This window comes from Anabrus simplex, chromosome 8 (assembly GCF_040414725.1).
Source record: "Anabrus simplex isolate iqAnaSimp1 chromosome 8, ASM4041472v1, whole genome shotgun sequence".
NCBI lineage: Eukaryota > Metazoa > Arthropoda > Insecta > Orthoptera > Tettigoniidae > Anabrus > Anabrus simplex.
Window position 1 is genome coordinate 91,318,073 of NC_090272.1, and position 14,630 is coordinate 91,332,702.

At 42.7% G+C, this 14,630-nt stretch overlaps 1 protein-coding gene across 3 annotated transcripts in view; it reads right to left on the reverse strand.

Moving 5' to 3' along the window:
• LOC136878832 (caspase-1) overlaps positions 1 to 14,630 on the reverse strand; it is a 513,173-nt gene that overhangs the window by 103,313 nt on the left and 395,230 nt on the right. The gene's annotated exons all lie outside the window — the stretch shown is intronic.

Genomic DNA, 14,630 nt, shown 5'->3' on the forward strand with positions numbered 1-14,630 from the left:
AGACCACAGAATTAATCCGCCAGACTCTCACTGACACATCTCCAGTGAAGTTTTTAGGCGAACTATCAGAGCCTTTTGAACTGCATACAGGAGTTCGACAAGGAGATGGCCTCTCCCCGATTCTTTTTAACCTAGTGTTAGACCAAGTCATTAGGGAATGGGGAAAAGAAATCGATGGTATAAACATTGGTACTCGGGGACAAAGAATTAACGTGAAGTGCCTAGCTTTTGCTGATGATCTAGCTATCTTTACCAAGACTAGTGAAGAAACCAGGTATGCCATAGAAAAGTTACATGAGAGCATTAAAGACAGGCCTCCCAATATCGTATGAGAAGACTCATATCATGGCTAGTGTACACCAGAATATCCAAAGATCCCCACTACAGACAAATTATGGAATAATCACACAGGTCCCTTCCTTCAAATATCTAGGAGAAATCACTGTACCATCCGGATTGGACAGGAAAGCTCATTTAGAAAGAGCCACCAAACTCCTGAAAGCATACCGAATAACATGGAATCACTACAATAAAAGAGTGATTTCACGAAATGCAAAACTTCGGCATTACAAAACTGTTGCTCTTCCGGAAGCTTTGTTATGTCTCAGAAACCAATCTCTAGGAGGCCACTCTAAAATTGATGAAATTGAAAAACAAGAACGAAAAATTCTTAGGAAAATATATGGCCCCGTTCATGTAAATGACATATGGATCAAAAGAAAAACTGTAGACTTTTTTTTTTTTTTTTGCTAGTTGCTTTACGTCGCACCGACACAGATAGGTCTTATGGCGACGATGGGACAGGGAAGGGCTGGGAGTGGGAAGGAAGCGGCTGTGGCCTTAATTAAGGTACAGCCCCAGCATTTGCCTGGTGTGAAAATGGGAAACCACGGAAAACCATTTTCAGAGCTGCCGACAGTGGGGTTCGAACCTACTATCTCCCGAATACTGGATACTGGCCGCACTTAAGCGACTGCAGCTATCGAGCTCGGTAAACTGTAGATTTGTACAAAGCAATCGACAAGTTTACCGATACCGTACGCAGGAGACGATTGAAATTCTATGGCCACATCTGTAGAATGGACGACACTAGATATGAAAAGAAAAAAACTCTGCTTGGTATAATTAATTCAAAGAACGTAAAAATCGGCTGGTCATAGGAAATAAAGCAGGACTTAAAAGAAATGAACATCACAGAAGATACCATCAGGGATCGCAAGGTTTTTGGGACTCTGGTTGCAAAGTACACGTTCGTGGAAAAGGCTAAAAGAACCACAGCGAAACACTGGACGGAAGAACGCAAGAAACAACATAGCGAGTTCATGAAGCGATTTTGCCTGGTGTGAAAATGGGAAACCACGGAAAACCATTTTCAGAGCTGCCGACAGTGGGGTTCGAACCTACTATCTCCCGAATACTGGATACTGGCCGCACTTAAGCGACTGCAGCTATCGAGCTCTGTAAACGGGCATAACGAAGAAATAATAATAATAATAATAATAATAATAATAATAATAATAATAATAATAATGCCGTATGGCCTCCGAAAAGACCTGGTGCAGGTCTTTAGAGTTTGGCGACCTGCGCGTCAGGGGGGAGGGGGCTATCTATGATGAAATCTAATATTGAAGATGGCAAAAACTTCCCGTCCTCGAGCAAGGGGAATTAACTAATGAACGTTAAAATATCCGGCCTGGTCGGGATTGTAACCCGGGATCCGCTGTCAAAAAATACCTTGTGGTGAACGTTGAGAGCTTTCTTCATACATGTCTATCCAGGCGTAATATCGAAAACATGATTGATTTATTTATTTATTTACTTATTTATTTATTTATTTATTTATTTATTTATTTATTTATTTATTTATTGCGCACTACAGGATTTCTAATCCCAATTACAGTGGCAGTATGATGGAAGATAATATGTCACTGTCGCGAATGATTATGGCTTTTATGACGATAATGAAAACGAGTTTGTAGTGTATGAATATGTGGAACCTGATCACACAGTTATTCAGTTCCGGCCCAAGAGGCAAGAGATAACAATTACAGTATTCATGTTTTCCTTCCATGATTGATTGTTCAGGAACTCTGTAAATATTTGCAGTGTGGTTTTAACTACATAGCCCAGTGAACTTAACCAAATTAGCATTTAATCAACTTCGGTCAAGACTAACAATATGTTAATCTCTCAGTTAACTTAACTGCCAGGTTCAAGCAGTTAAATTCTCTGTTAGCTCAAAATATGGCAGGTGCATTAGATGCAGAACTTCTGTATCTTGAACATTTGCAATATGTTAGGCCTTTTCCAGAAAGAGTTAGAAACAGAAGAGCTGATTTTCATATAGGCTAGTTGTTTCAGTTGCTTGATCGTACGTTGGCTAACATCAGTATGCACGTACAATTCACTACAAATTTTCTGCCAAGCGTCACTTTTAGCTATGAGCACGGATCCATTAGTTTGCTTACTTCCTATAATAGATACACAGTGTTCTCCCCATAAATTTTCGCCACCCAGGTGGCAGGAATGAGCAGCCAGGCGGGAAATACTACGCAAAAAAATTAATATGATCAAATTTCAGTTTATTCCTCTGAGGGCCGATTTCATCAACGTGGGTTAAACCTTAACCCCGAATTATACAGTTTTAACTCTGAATTTGACTATTCTTCTGTTTCATCGACCCAGTGCATTAACAATATCACACAAGTAAACATTAACTGCAAAATTGAACTATTTTGTTAATGTTATTATCACGAACAAGATATAATATTATTTTGAACTTCTCGCGTTCTGCTACTCGTTGATCATCACGTAACATCGGAACTTACCACTCGGTTGCTGTGGAGTGCCATGCGGAATGTAATGGTCGCATGCGGTTGCATGCTAATCCAGACACTGTTTGCGCACGATACGACGTGATAAAGATTAATATTTGAACTCGGATGTAAGTGACGCAATTACGCTGAAAATAACGAAGATTTGTAATTTAAATAAACAGCTTTACAGTATTTACATTGTAACTTGGAACACCCAATGACTCGAATATGTAAGAAAGTTATGAAACTTTATGTTAGCCGGGCGGTCTGTAAATAACAGGAGGGTGGTTGCGCCTATCACAAAGCTCCTGGGGTGAACACTGGGTATATACTTGGAAATGATTTCCAAAAGAAGACACATTTGAACCACGCATTCTCTTGTCGGCTTTTTTTCATTGGTCTATAGAGCAACAGAAAATTCACGATCAAAACAAAAAAATAGTTTAATGTTGACTTCCCGCGCCTTGGTTTACAGCTGTATTAAGACAAAGGCGCATCGAAGCGCGCTCACAAACTGCATGATTCTGCCACAGCCTTCTAGATTCTCACTGAACGTGACTCTTGTGAGAGTTAACACCGTGTTAACTAACAGTTCCAAGGAAATATTTGGATAAATGCAAAAATCTTAACATGCTAACTTTGTAACGCTATGTTGTTGTTGTTGTTGTTGTTGTTGTTATTGATGATGATGATGATGATGATGATTGTTGTTTAGAGGGGCCTAACATCTAGGTCATCGGCCCCTATGGTACGAAATGAGACGAAATGTGAGTACAATTTTAAAGTACAAAATTCATCCACCGACCAGAATTCAAAACGTAATGATGAGGAATTAATTGATGAATATGAATTTAAAACAATCAGTGGATAAGACGCGCAATGCCTCACATTCCCAAAAACAATATTACTGACCACGGGACTGCTTCCAAAGCCCAATCGTGAATTGATTGTGCATGTCTAAATGGGGCAATATCTATGTCAACGATCCGGTATAATGGCACTTATCGCTAGTAAAGGAGAACCATGGTATTTCTCAAGTTGCGGCACTAATCAAAGGTAGCGTAAACTCACGGTGTTCCAAATATTATGGTACTACTCACAAGTATTGTACGTCGTACAGGTAACGCAGACCTATGGTGTTTCTCACACAATGGCGCCACTCATAGCCAACGCAAACCGATGAGGTTCCTCACCTAGGTGTACTAATCACGGGCGCCGGTATTCCCGTGATGTTCCTCACATAGTGGGTACTAATCACAGGCAACGCAGACCCACGGTGTCGCTCATATAGTGGTACAACTCACAGGCAACGCCCAGACCCGTGGTGTTGCTCACATGGGTACGACTCACGGGTACTGGAAACCCACAGTCCACATACACACACACTGCTGCTACTAATCACAACCCTATTGTGTACCTAATATAGTGGTACAACTCGCAAGTAAAGGCGACCCAGGGTGTTTCATGGTTCTGAGACAATCATCCCTTGGTCGCCCCTTTTAGTCGCCTCTCACGACAGGCAGGGGATACCGTGGGTGTATTTTTCGTCTACGTTCCTCACCCACAAGGGGTAGAGAGAGGAAAAAAGAAGAAAGAAGGGATCCGTCACTTCGAAAAATGAAGTAACGGACGAAGAAAGGCAAGGGCCACGAAGGGCGTGAACATGAAAGATTCCCTAGGCCTCGAATGCTCTAATACCGTCGGGGTCGGAAAAGAACAAGAGTTGACCAAGGGAGGTCGGACAGTATAGAAAAAAGTGAGGAGCCTGGCACAAGTAAGTGGAAGCAATGCCAAGACTCAGCTAAGGGCCCCGTGGTCACCAACCCACACTCCCAAGTTGAGAGCCCCTTGGGTCCCTTTTAGTCGCCTCTTACGACAAGCAGGGGATACCGCGGGTGTATTCTACATGTGCGTCCCCCACCCGCAGGAGGTGTAACGCTATGTTAAACAGAGTGTTCTGAGATTGAATAAACCAGGCCATGTTCTATTTTCTAGAATGTCATAGTTCGTTTGGAGAAGAAGCCGATGCGTGCTCAGGTGTGCAAGGTCCAAGCACGTACAGGTGAGGCCAGAACATGCGGGCAGTTTTTTTTTCTTCCCGCCTCTCTATGCGGAAGAACCCGCACGTGTGTATTTGGCGCGTGGCTAGCACATGGACTGAGAGCGGGAATTCCGTCACGTCAGAACACAAGGGAAATGTTGTTGGCGATTTCCAGTAGTGAAAAATTCCTTGAAGGAAGAGCATCTGAAGAGTATTTTAAACATAAACGATAGTTATTTACATATCAGTTGAGAAGTTTCCAAACTAATACTATGCCGAATTCTTATATTTCTACGTGTTCATCGCCACGATCCCACCCCAAGGAAAAAAAACACACAAGACAAATAATGTTTTTAAGTCCCACTAACTACTTTTACGATTTTCTGAGACGCCGAGGTGCCGGATAGGCCCGCAGAGTTCTTTTACGTGCCGACAAATCTACCTACGCGAGGCTGACGTATTTGAGCATCTTCAAATACCACCAGACTGAGCCAGGATCGAACCTGCCAAGTTGGGGTCAGACGGGCAGCGTCGCAACCGCCTGAGCCACTCAGCCCAGCAAACCAAAATCTTGTGCCATTACCCACAACCCTCCGCTGAACATACACAAGCATTAGATGCATAATTATTATGACGTTCGCATAATTCATCGCAGTTTCACGCAATAGCCAATTTCACCTCGCTAATGAACTCTAAAGAAACTGTATGTTATAACCTCAAATTTATTGTGCGCGCCACCAGTGTGAGCCAATGGATTATGCCACACTTCGAGAGGCTTTCTGTTTAACAACCCCTCAGATCCAAAGTTAACTGGAAGATAAACTTGCGCGACCCATGCCCCTATTTTGAAGTCAAAACGGTGCTAATGTAATAATACCAAGTAAATAAGTGTAGAAGAAGCAAATGCTGAAAAGAACATAATACGAGTCGATAACTGGGTATTTCAAAGAAAAATAATATCTGAAATATCTACGATAGGACTTCTATTAGCGTCTCGCGGGGTAATTCCGAAACTCTTTGAATCATTTCAGAAGGAATTCGGATTACTTCAATCTTTATGAGACGAAATTGAGACAGCGGTGCTGAAGAAATCGTGCCAAATTTTTGCCCATCATACATATAAATGAAAAAATTGCACACGATTCATAATTTTTTTGAGAGTATACGGAGTTCAATGGGAGACATTTCTTTGTCTTACTTCAGTTTCCTCCAAGATGATCAACTCAGTTTGCTTTTGGAAATCGCGACATGAATTTTGTCATCACTTGGGACTTCACTGAGTTTTCTGGATATCAACAATGCCAGAAAAAGTGTTCAGACAAATCTTCAACGTCAATATCACATGTATTATGGACACAACTCTATCTGACCATATCTTCTGGAATGTAGCGATTTAACTGAACTAGTTTCTGCAGATGTCCTTTTATCACATTTTTAACCTCTACCAGCTCAATGATTTCGTCTTCCAGAAGCAGGTTTAAAGACGGGAAAGAACCCATCATTTTATCTTCTATCTTCTTTGTTCATAGTTCCAACTTTTCTTCGAATGCTGTGAACTTCTCTGAGCTCGCGGCCTTGCATTGTGGTGTTCCACGAATATATCTGAAATATATGCTTGCTTCAATACCCACTTTTGATTAGAGACGCGTTTGGGTCGCGACCCATAGGTTAACCACTGCAGTTGGTAGCACCTAACGGCGCTCTTATCGGCTCTCCCCTGAACTACCAACAAAGGAGAATCTCCCAGCGCCGAGCCTCCCCCTCTGCCGCTCCCTACCCCCCTCCCAACACCAAGGATTGTACACGCACGCACAATAATGGTATCCTGACATAAACAATCAACACTACCCCACTCCAGTACTGGAAAGGGAGAGAATGAAGGGGTAGTGTTGAAGGCCACCCCGTACCGAAAAGGAGGGGAAGGGAGCGAACAGGTAGTGCTGAATACTCAGGATGTGCATTCCGGCCTACATTTAATTATACTGTAACATTGTAAGATGGCTCCTATCTTATCACGGGTGAATCGAGGCCATATTATTGCCATGTAGGAGGCTCACATGGTCCCCCAACCAATAGCTCAAGCGATACCATGCAGTCTTAAGACACCGAGCTCGATAGCTGCAGTCGCTGAAGTGCGACCAGTGTCCAGTATTCGAGAGATAGTGGGTTCGAACCCCACCGTCGGCAGCCCTGAAGATGGTTTTCCGTGGTTTCCCCATTTTCACGCCAGGCAAATGCTGGGGCTGTACCTTAATTAAGGCCACGGCCGCTTCCTTCCAACTCCTACCCTTATCCTATCCCATCGTCGCCGTAAGACCTATCTGTGTCGGTGCGCGTAAAGCAACTAGAACAAAAAAAAAAAAGTCTTAAGACAGTTTGGAGATGGGTGGAAATATGGCAAGAAGAGGATTGGTAGATTATAGGACACATAACAAGGCTCCTAGAACTACTCCGGAACAGGATGCTGGAATCGTTCAAACTATGGACACTTCTCCGTTTGCAACCATCGATAATGCGATTGCCGCATTGGAATTGTCAGTAAGCCGGACTACCGTGAGTCGCCGACTCCACGCGGCAGGTATTTACAATCGCCGAGATGAGAAAAAGGGGAGACTACTTCCTATCCACAGAGAACTTCGCGTAGGCTTTGCACTACAAGAAAGTGTTACTCCACGACAGGAATGGAAAATTACAATTTGGTTGGATGAAAAGGTATTTTGCTCCGATCCAGGTAAACAGCTGAAGTGCTGGCGTCCAGTTGGAAAGCATTATAAAGAGCCCTTTGTCCAGGTAACTACTCAGTAGGGTCACGTCACATGTGGCGTATTGGGGTGGATAAGTGGTGCTGGTCCAGGAGAGTTGAGAGGTCACTCCACATATGACTGCTTGTGAATATATGGACATTTTAGAGGGTGCCGTTCTTCCTAGTGTTCGAGCCATTAACCCCATAGAAGTTCCGTTATCAGGTTTGTGCAAGATAACTGCTCTGTTCACAATGCTCATGTAACCGAACCCTTCTTCAAACAGCACTCTGACGTTCACATGCTTGACTGGCCTTCCAAGTCGGCTGACTTAAATATAACAGAACATGTTTAGGCATGAATGGTAAATATGTGGGTTCCAGGTCAGGAGAAGACGAGAGCGGCTCTGTTAATGCACTGTCATCGAGTTTGGGTGAATCTAAGGAATTATTTTTCCAACATCTAATAGATTCCATTCCCAAGCGCTGGAGCAAGTGATAAACAGGAACGGGGCATGGACTGATTATTAATTCTAGGAGGGAGGAGGAACCCGTCACTTACATTTGTTGCAAAGCAAGTATTTGACACAACTCTTTAGTTATTTAATACCCATTTCATAATTAGTTTTGAGTTGATTTCCATTTTTCTTTTCTTGAAATTATGTATCTATAGACAGTGCATTATGTTTATTATTTTACCGTACGTTTATTTTATTTATATATTTTCGAGGAAGGTGCGATACGTTCTTATTTTTTTAATAAGATATTTCTGTAAAAATGTGTTCATTTTATAATAATTAGTTATGTTTAAATGTTGCAATAATAGCATTTTTGTTGTATATTTTAAGACACAACTTTGTATTTTATGGAAATTGAATTTGAATGATATTACATTATTTTCAGACGTATTTTCTTATTGCTCAAGAAGTAAAATGTATCTTCAGTTAATTAATGAACGTAAGTTTTCGTGGCTCATTGTATTAACACAAAGAAATAAATGAACTGGGTTAAAGCCACTCTCTCTCTCTCTCTCTCTCTCTCTCTCTCTCTCTCTATATATATATATATATATATATATATATATATATATATATATATATATATATTTATTAATAATAAAGCCAAGCTTTCTGCCAAATGACATTGGCCTTCATCAGGGCATGTGAACTTTTGCCTCCGACAGTGAGCAAAGAAATTATCTGAAGGAACATGGAAGTCTTGCATGTACCATCCACGGCCTACCCTACTAACTGGACTCAAGGATCGTGGCGCTGTGCTGTGGTGGTTGGGAGGGAAGTTACTGATGCACCGCCCTCTGTCGACAGTTTGAGTGCGTCCCGCTGTGCCATGGTGGTGTTATGCATGTATTTCTGCAGTACAGGTCTCCATGTATTTGATAACTTGAAGCCGTCTTCCCTGTTGATGTTATTTGGGCGCAGCTCTATCTCTATGGCTTCACGTAACTTCTGCAAGAAATGTTTCGAATCTTTACTGTGATGTTCTGCCTTCCCTGTTTCTGGCTGTAGCAGTGATGAAATATAGCGGGCTAACTCATGTACTGTAGAAATGTTCTGCTATGGCAGACTGGCTTATAGCGTTCTCCGTGGAGGATGAAAGAGGGACATTCTTTACTGATCTGATGTGCTCTTTCACCCTGGTGCTAACAAGCCTTTTTTTCATGCCAACATATGAACAACCACAACCACATGGAATTTCATATACGCCCGGTGTTTCAAGACGTGGCTTCTCTTTGACTGGTCGAAACAGGGATTTGAGCTTCTGGTCTGCGGTGAAAACTGGAATTATATTGTACTTCTTAAGAATGCGCCCTATTCTGTCAGTTATACCTGCCACGTAAGGAAGGAATACTTTTTTCTTTTTGCTGTAGTCCTGGTTGGTGCTATTCAAGTTAGGCTCCTTGATCTTCACAGCTCGTGTTATGTCTCCAGATGTATAGCCGTTTTTCTTCATGGATGTTGTCAGTTCTCTCATTGCACTGGAGCGGTTATCATCGTCTGCAACATTATTCACCCTAGTATATAACGTTCGAAGGGGAACTGCTTTAGGGAGGGGTGGTGATGTGAAGACTTATGAAGGTATCTTTCAGAATGTGTAGGTTTCTTGTACATTTTATGGCCTAGTGTACCATCGTTCTTCTTGTATACTAGCACATCAAGAAAAGGTAATTTGCCTTTATTTTCTACTTCCATTGTGAACTTGATCTTACTGTTAATGGAATTTAGGTGCTCTAAAATTTAATTAAAAGTTTCCCTTCCATGTGGCCAGACCGAAAATGTGTCATCCATGTATCGATAGAAGCACTTAGGTTTCAATGGCGCTGTTGTTAATGCAGTAGACTCAAAGTGTTCCATAAAAATATTAGCAGCCACTGGTGACAAAGGTGAACCCATTGCTGCTCCTTCTGTCTGTTCGTAATAATCCCCTTTGTAGTAGAAGTAAGTGGATTTTAAACAAACTGCTGCCAGATTGGTCAAGTCCTCAGACAGGTATTCTCCGATGTAAGCAAGTTTTTCTTCTACAGGTATATTAGTGAAAAGTGACGTAACATCAAAGCTTACCAGGATGTCACCTTCGTCCACCCGTAGTTCACGTAACTTCTGCAAGAAATGTTTCGAATCTTTACTGTGATGTTCTGCCTTCCCTGTTTCTGGCTGTAGCAGTGATGAAATATAGCGGGCTAACTCATGGGTCGCAGAACCAATGGCACTTATGATTGGTCTTAGTGGCACGCCATCCCTGTGTACTTTTGGGAGGCCATAAATGACTGGAGGTACCGGGTCTGAATTTAGTAAGGACTTCTGCAAATGTTCTGGAAGTGTTGAGCTCTTCACTAGTCGAGTGACTTGTGTATTGATTTTCTTCTTCCAGTAGGTTGTAGGCGGAAGAAATTCGTCAAGATGTATCTTACGTGCTTAGAAAAGCGAAGCCACCACGTCAAACCTGACCAAAGGTGAACTTAAAGAAGCTAATGTATTTCGCAAAGACAAGAGTATAATTGTAATTCCAGCTGACAAAGGTAATGTTTCAGTCATCATGAATACAACTGATTACGAAACAAAAATGAACAACCTACTGGAAGAAGAAACTTATAAGAAAGTTAGGAATCCCACTAACAAAATTAATACACAAGTCACTCGACTAGTGAAGAGCTCAACACTTCCAGAAAATTTGCAGAAGTCCTTACTAAATTCAGACCCGGTACCTCCAGTCATTTATGGCCTCCCAAAAGTACACAAGGATGGCGTGCCACTAAGACCAATCGTAAGTGCCATTGGTTCTGCGACCCATGAGTTAGCCGGCTATATTTCATCACTGCTACAGCCAGAAACAGGCGAGACAGAACATCACATTAAAGATTCGAAATATTTCTTGCAGAAGTTACGTGAACTACGGGTGGACGAAGGTGACATCCTGGTAAGCTTTGATGTTACGTCACTTTTTACTAATATACCTGTAGAAGAAACACTTGCTTACATCGGAGAATACCTGTCTGAAGACTTGACCAATCTGGCAGCAGTTTGTTTAAAATCCACTTACTTCTACTACAAAGGGGATTATTACGAACAGACAGAAGGAGCAGCAATGGGTTCACCTTTGTCACCAGTGGCTGCTAATATTTTTATGGAACACTTTGAGTCTACTGCATTAACAACAGCGCCATTGAAACCTAAGTGCTTCTATCGATACATGGATGACACATTTTCGGTCTGGCCACATGGAAGGGAAACTTTAAATTAATTTTTAGAGCACCTAAATTCCATTAACAGTAAGATCAAGTTCACAATGGAAGTAGAAAATAAAGGCAAATTACCTTTTCTTGATGTGCTAGTATACAAGAAGAACGATGGTACACTAGGCCATACAATGTACAAGAAACCTACACATTCTGAAAGATACCTTCATAAGTCTTCACATCACCACCCCTCCCTAAAGCAGCTCCCCTTCGAACGTTATATACTAGGGTGAATAATGTTGCAGACGATGATAACCGCTCCAGTGCAATGAGAGAACTGACAACATCCATGAAGAAAAACGGCTATACATCTGGAGACATAACACGAGCTGTGAAGATCAAGGAGCCTAACTTGAATAGCACCAACCAGGACTACAGCAAAAAGAAAAGGTATTCCTTCCTTACGTGGCAGGTATAACTGACAGAATAGGGCGCATTCTTAAGAAATACAATATAATTCCAGTTTTCACCGCAGACCGGAAGCTCAAATCCCTGTTTCGACCAGTCAAAGAGAAGCCACGTCTTGAAACACCGGGCGTATATGAAATTCCATGTGGTTGTGGCTGTTCATATGTTGGCATGATAAAAAGGCTTGTTAGCACCAGGGTGAAAGAGCACATCAGATCAGTAAAGAATGTCCCTCTTTCATCCTCCACGGAGAACGCTATAAGCCAGTCTGCCATAGCAGAACATTTCTACAGTACAGACCATGAAATCCTCTTTGACCAGGCGAAGGTCATCGCGCCTGTAAAAGACTTCTATGCTCGTCTTGTGAGGGAAGCCATAGAGATAGAGCTGCGCCCAAATAACATCAACAGGGAAGACAGCTTCAAGTCATCAAATACATGGAGACTTGTACTGCAGAAATACATGCATAACACCACCATGGCACAGCGAGACGCACTCAAACTGTCGACAGAGGGCGGTGCATCAGTAACTTCCCTCCCAACCACCACAGCACAGCGCCACGATCCTTGAGTCCAGTTAGTAGGGTAGGCCGTGGATGGTACGTGCAAGACTTCCATGTTCCTTCAGATAATTTCTTTGCTCACTGTCGGAGGCAAAACTTCACATGCCCTGATGAAGGCCAATGTAATTTGGCAGAAAGCTTGGCTTTATTATTAATAAATATATATATATATATATATAGTGGCTTCAATCCAGTTCGTTTCTTTGTGTATCTTCAGTTATTTTTATAAAGAAATGCTTACACAGTTATACATCGATATCTTATTTTAGCATATTAATTTTCTGTTTATAGAATGTTATCGTAATTCTATATCCGAGATGATAAATGATGATATAACTTCAGTAAAGTCCAGAACAAAGTTAGGAACCAGTAAAAGATATTTTCAAATTACGACCCGATATAACGCAGCTACAAAATATTCCGAACTAGTATAAAATACTTTTCTGCCTGCTGTCATTTCTTGATGGATACAGTACTTTTGCATCCATCTCTTGGCACAGGCCAGAGTAAAGTGTAGCTTCCACCGAAGTCCCAGTCAACATCCATGGCTCTGACAATATGGAAGCTGCTGGGGTATGGGTAGTGCTGAGTAATGACATTCAGAGCACGACTAGTGCATCTGAGTGTTATGAAAGGTGCTGCTCATAGGGTCAGTCGTACTGCAATGGTACTTTCTGACCCAGTGAGGAAAGCAATGGCAAACTACCTCACTCCTCATCTTGCCTAGTACGCCTCATTTTGGTGCTGCCATTGGTTTTTTGGGTTTCCTTATAACCACATAACCTTTGGTGGTGCTATTTGAGGATCCAACCAGCCTCTGGGCTGATGACCTAACATAAAATACTTTTCGGTTAAAAACCTCCTTTACCTCTTGATACTGCAATTATCAGAGTAGGTTACCTAATGCTGTACTTTAATACATCCGCCACTGTGCCCATTTCAATCACAACAGAGTCTTGCAGCGGGCTGTATACATGCAGCAATGCGTTGAGCGAGAAGGTGGGTCATTCTGCCTTCGGCACTACCCCTTCACTCCCTTCCTTCGTGTTTTGTACTGGAGTGGCCTTCAACACTACCCCTTCACTCTCTCCCCTCCGTTTCAGTACTGGAGTGGGGCAGTTTTGATTGTTTATGTCGGGACACCATTAATGTGCACGTCTGTACCAAATAATATCCTCAGTTCAGAGCCGACCATTCAAACAATCGACTTATCCATGAAATTAAATGGCGAATGGCTTTTTTTTGCTAGCGGCTTTACGTCGCACCGACACAGATAGGTCTTATGGCGACGATGGGATAGGAAAAGCCTAGGAGTTGGAAGGAAGCGGCCGTGGCCTTAATTAAGGTACAGCCCCAGCATTTGCCTGGTGTGAAAATGGGAAACCACGGAAAACCATCTTCAGGGCTGCCGATAGTGGGATTCGAACCTACTATCTCCCGGATGCAAGCTCACAGCCGCGCGCCTCCACGCGCACGGCCAACTCGCCCGGTGCGAATGGCTTTTAGTGCCGGAAACGTCCGAATACAAGTTCGTAGGCGACCTGCGCGTCGTGATGAGGATGAAATAATGATGAAGACAACACACACCCAGCCCTCGTGCCAGCGAAATTAACCAATGATGGTCAAAATTCCTGACTCTGCCGGGAATCGAACCCGGGACCCATGTGACCAAAGGCCAGCACGCTAACCATTTAGTAGCCACGGAGCCGGACGACTTATCCATGAAAGACCCCGTATCATTTAAGACTCAGTCTATAGATGTATTGCCTCACTTGCATGCTTCTCACTTTCATCACTCTAACCCGACCTCCCTTGGTCAACAGTTCTTTTCCCACCCCGACGATAAATGAAGGTATCGGCAAACGAAAGGGAAGGTCCGCGAAGGGCGTGAAAATGAAAAGTCTTCCTAGGCCTTGGAAACTAAATATCGGGAAAGAACAAGAGTTGATCAAGGGAGGTCGGATAGGAAAAATAAAAGCGAGGAGCCAGACATGGTGGAAGCAATGCCAGTCTCAGCTACGAGAACCGTGGTCGCCAACCCACGCTCCCAAGTTGAGATCCCCTAGACTCCCTATTAGTCGCCTCTGACGATAGGCAGGGGATATTGTGGATGTTATTCTACTGCCACACTCCCCCTCCCAATCACACGGGGTGTGTTCGAACCCCACTGTGTTTGCTATTTTCATTTCAAGACAAATGCCGGGACAGTTCCTATCCACAGGCCACTGCTGATTCCTTCTACCTCCTTACCCAATTTAAGCCACCATCATTCACTTAATCTTCATTAGCTCCTCAGCTGAGGTTGCCGT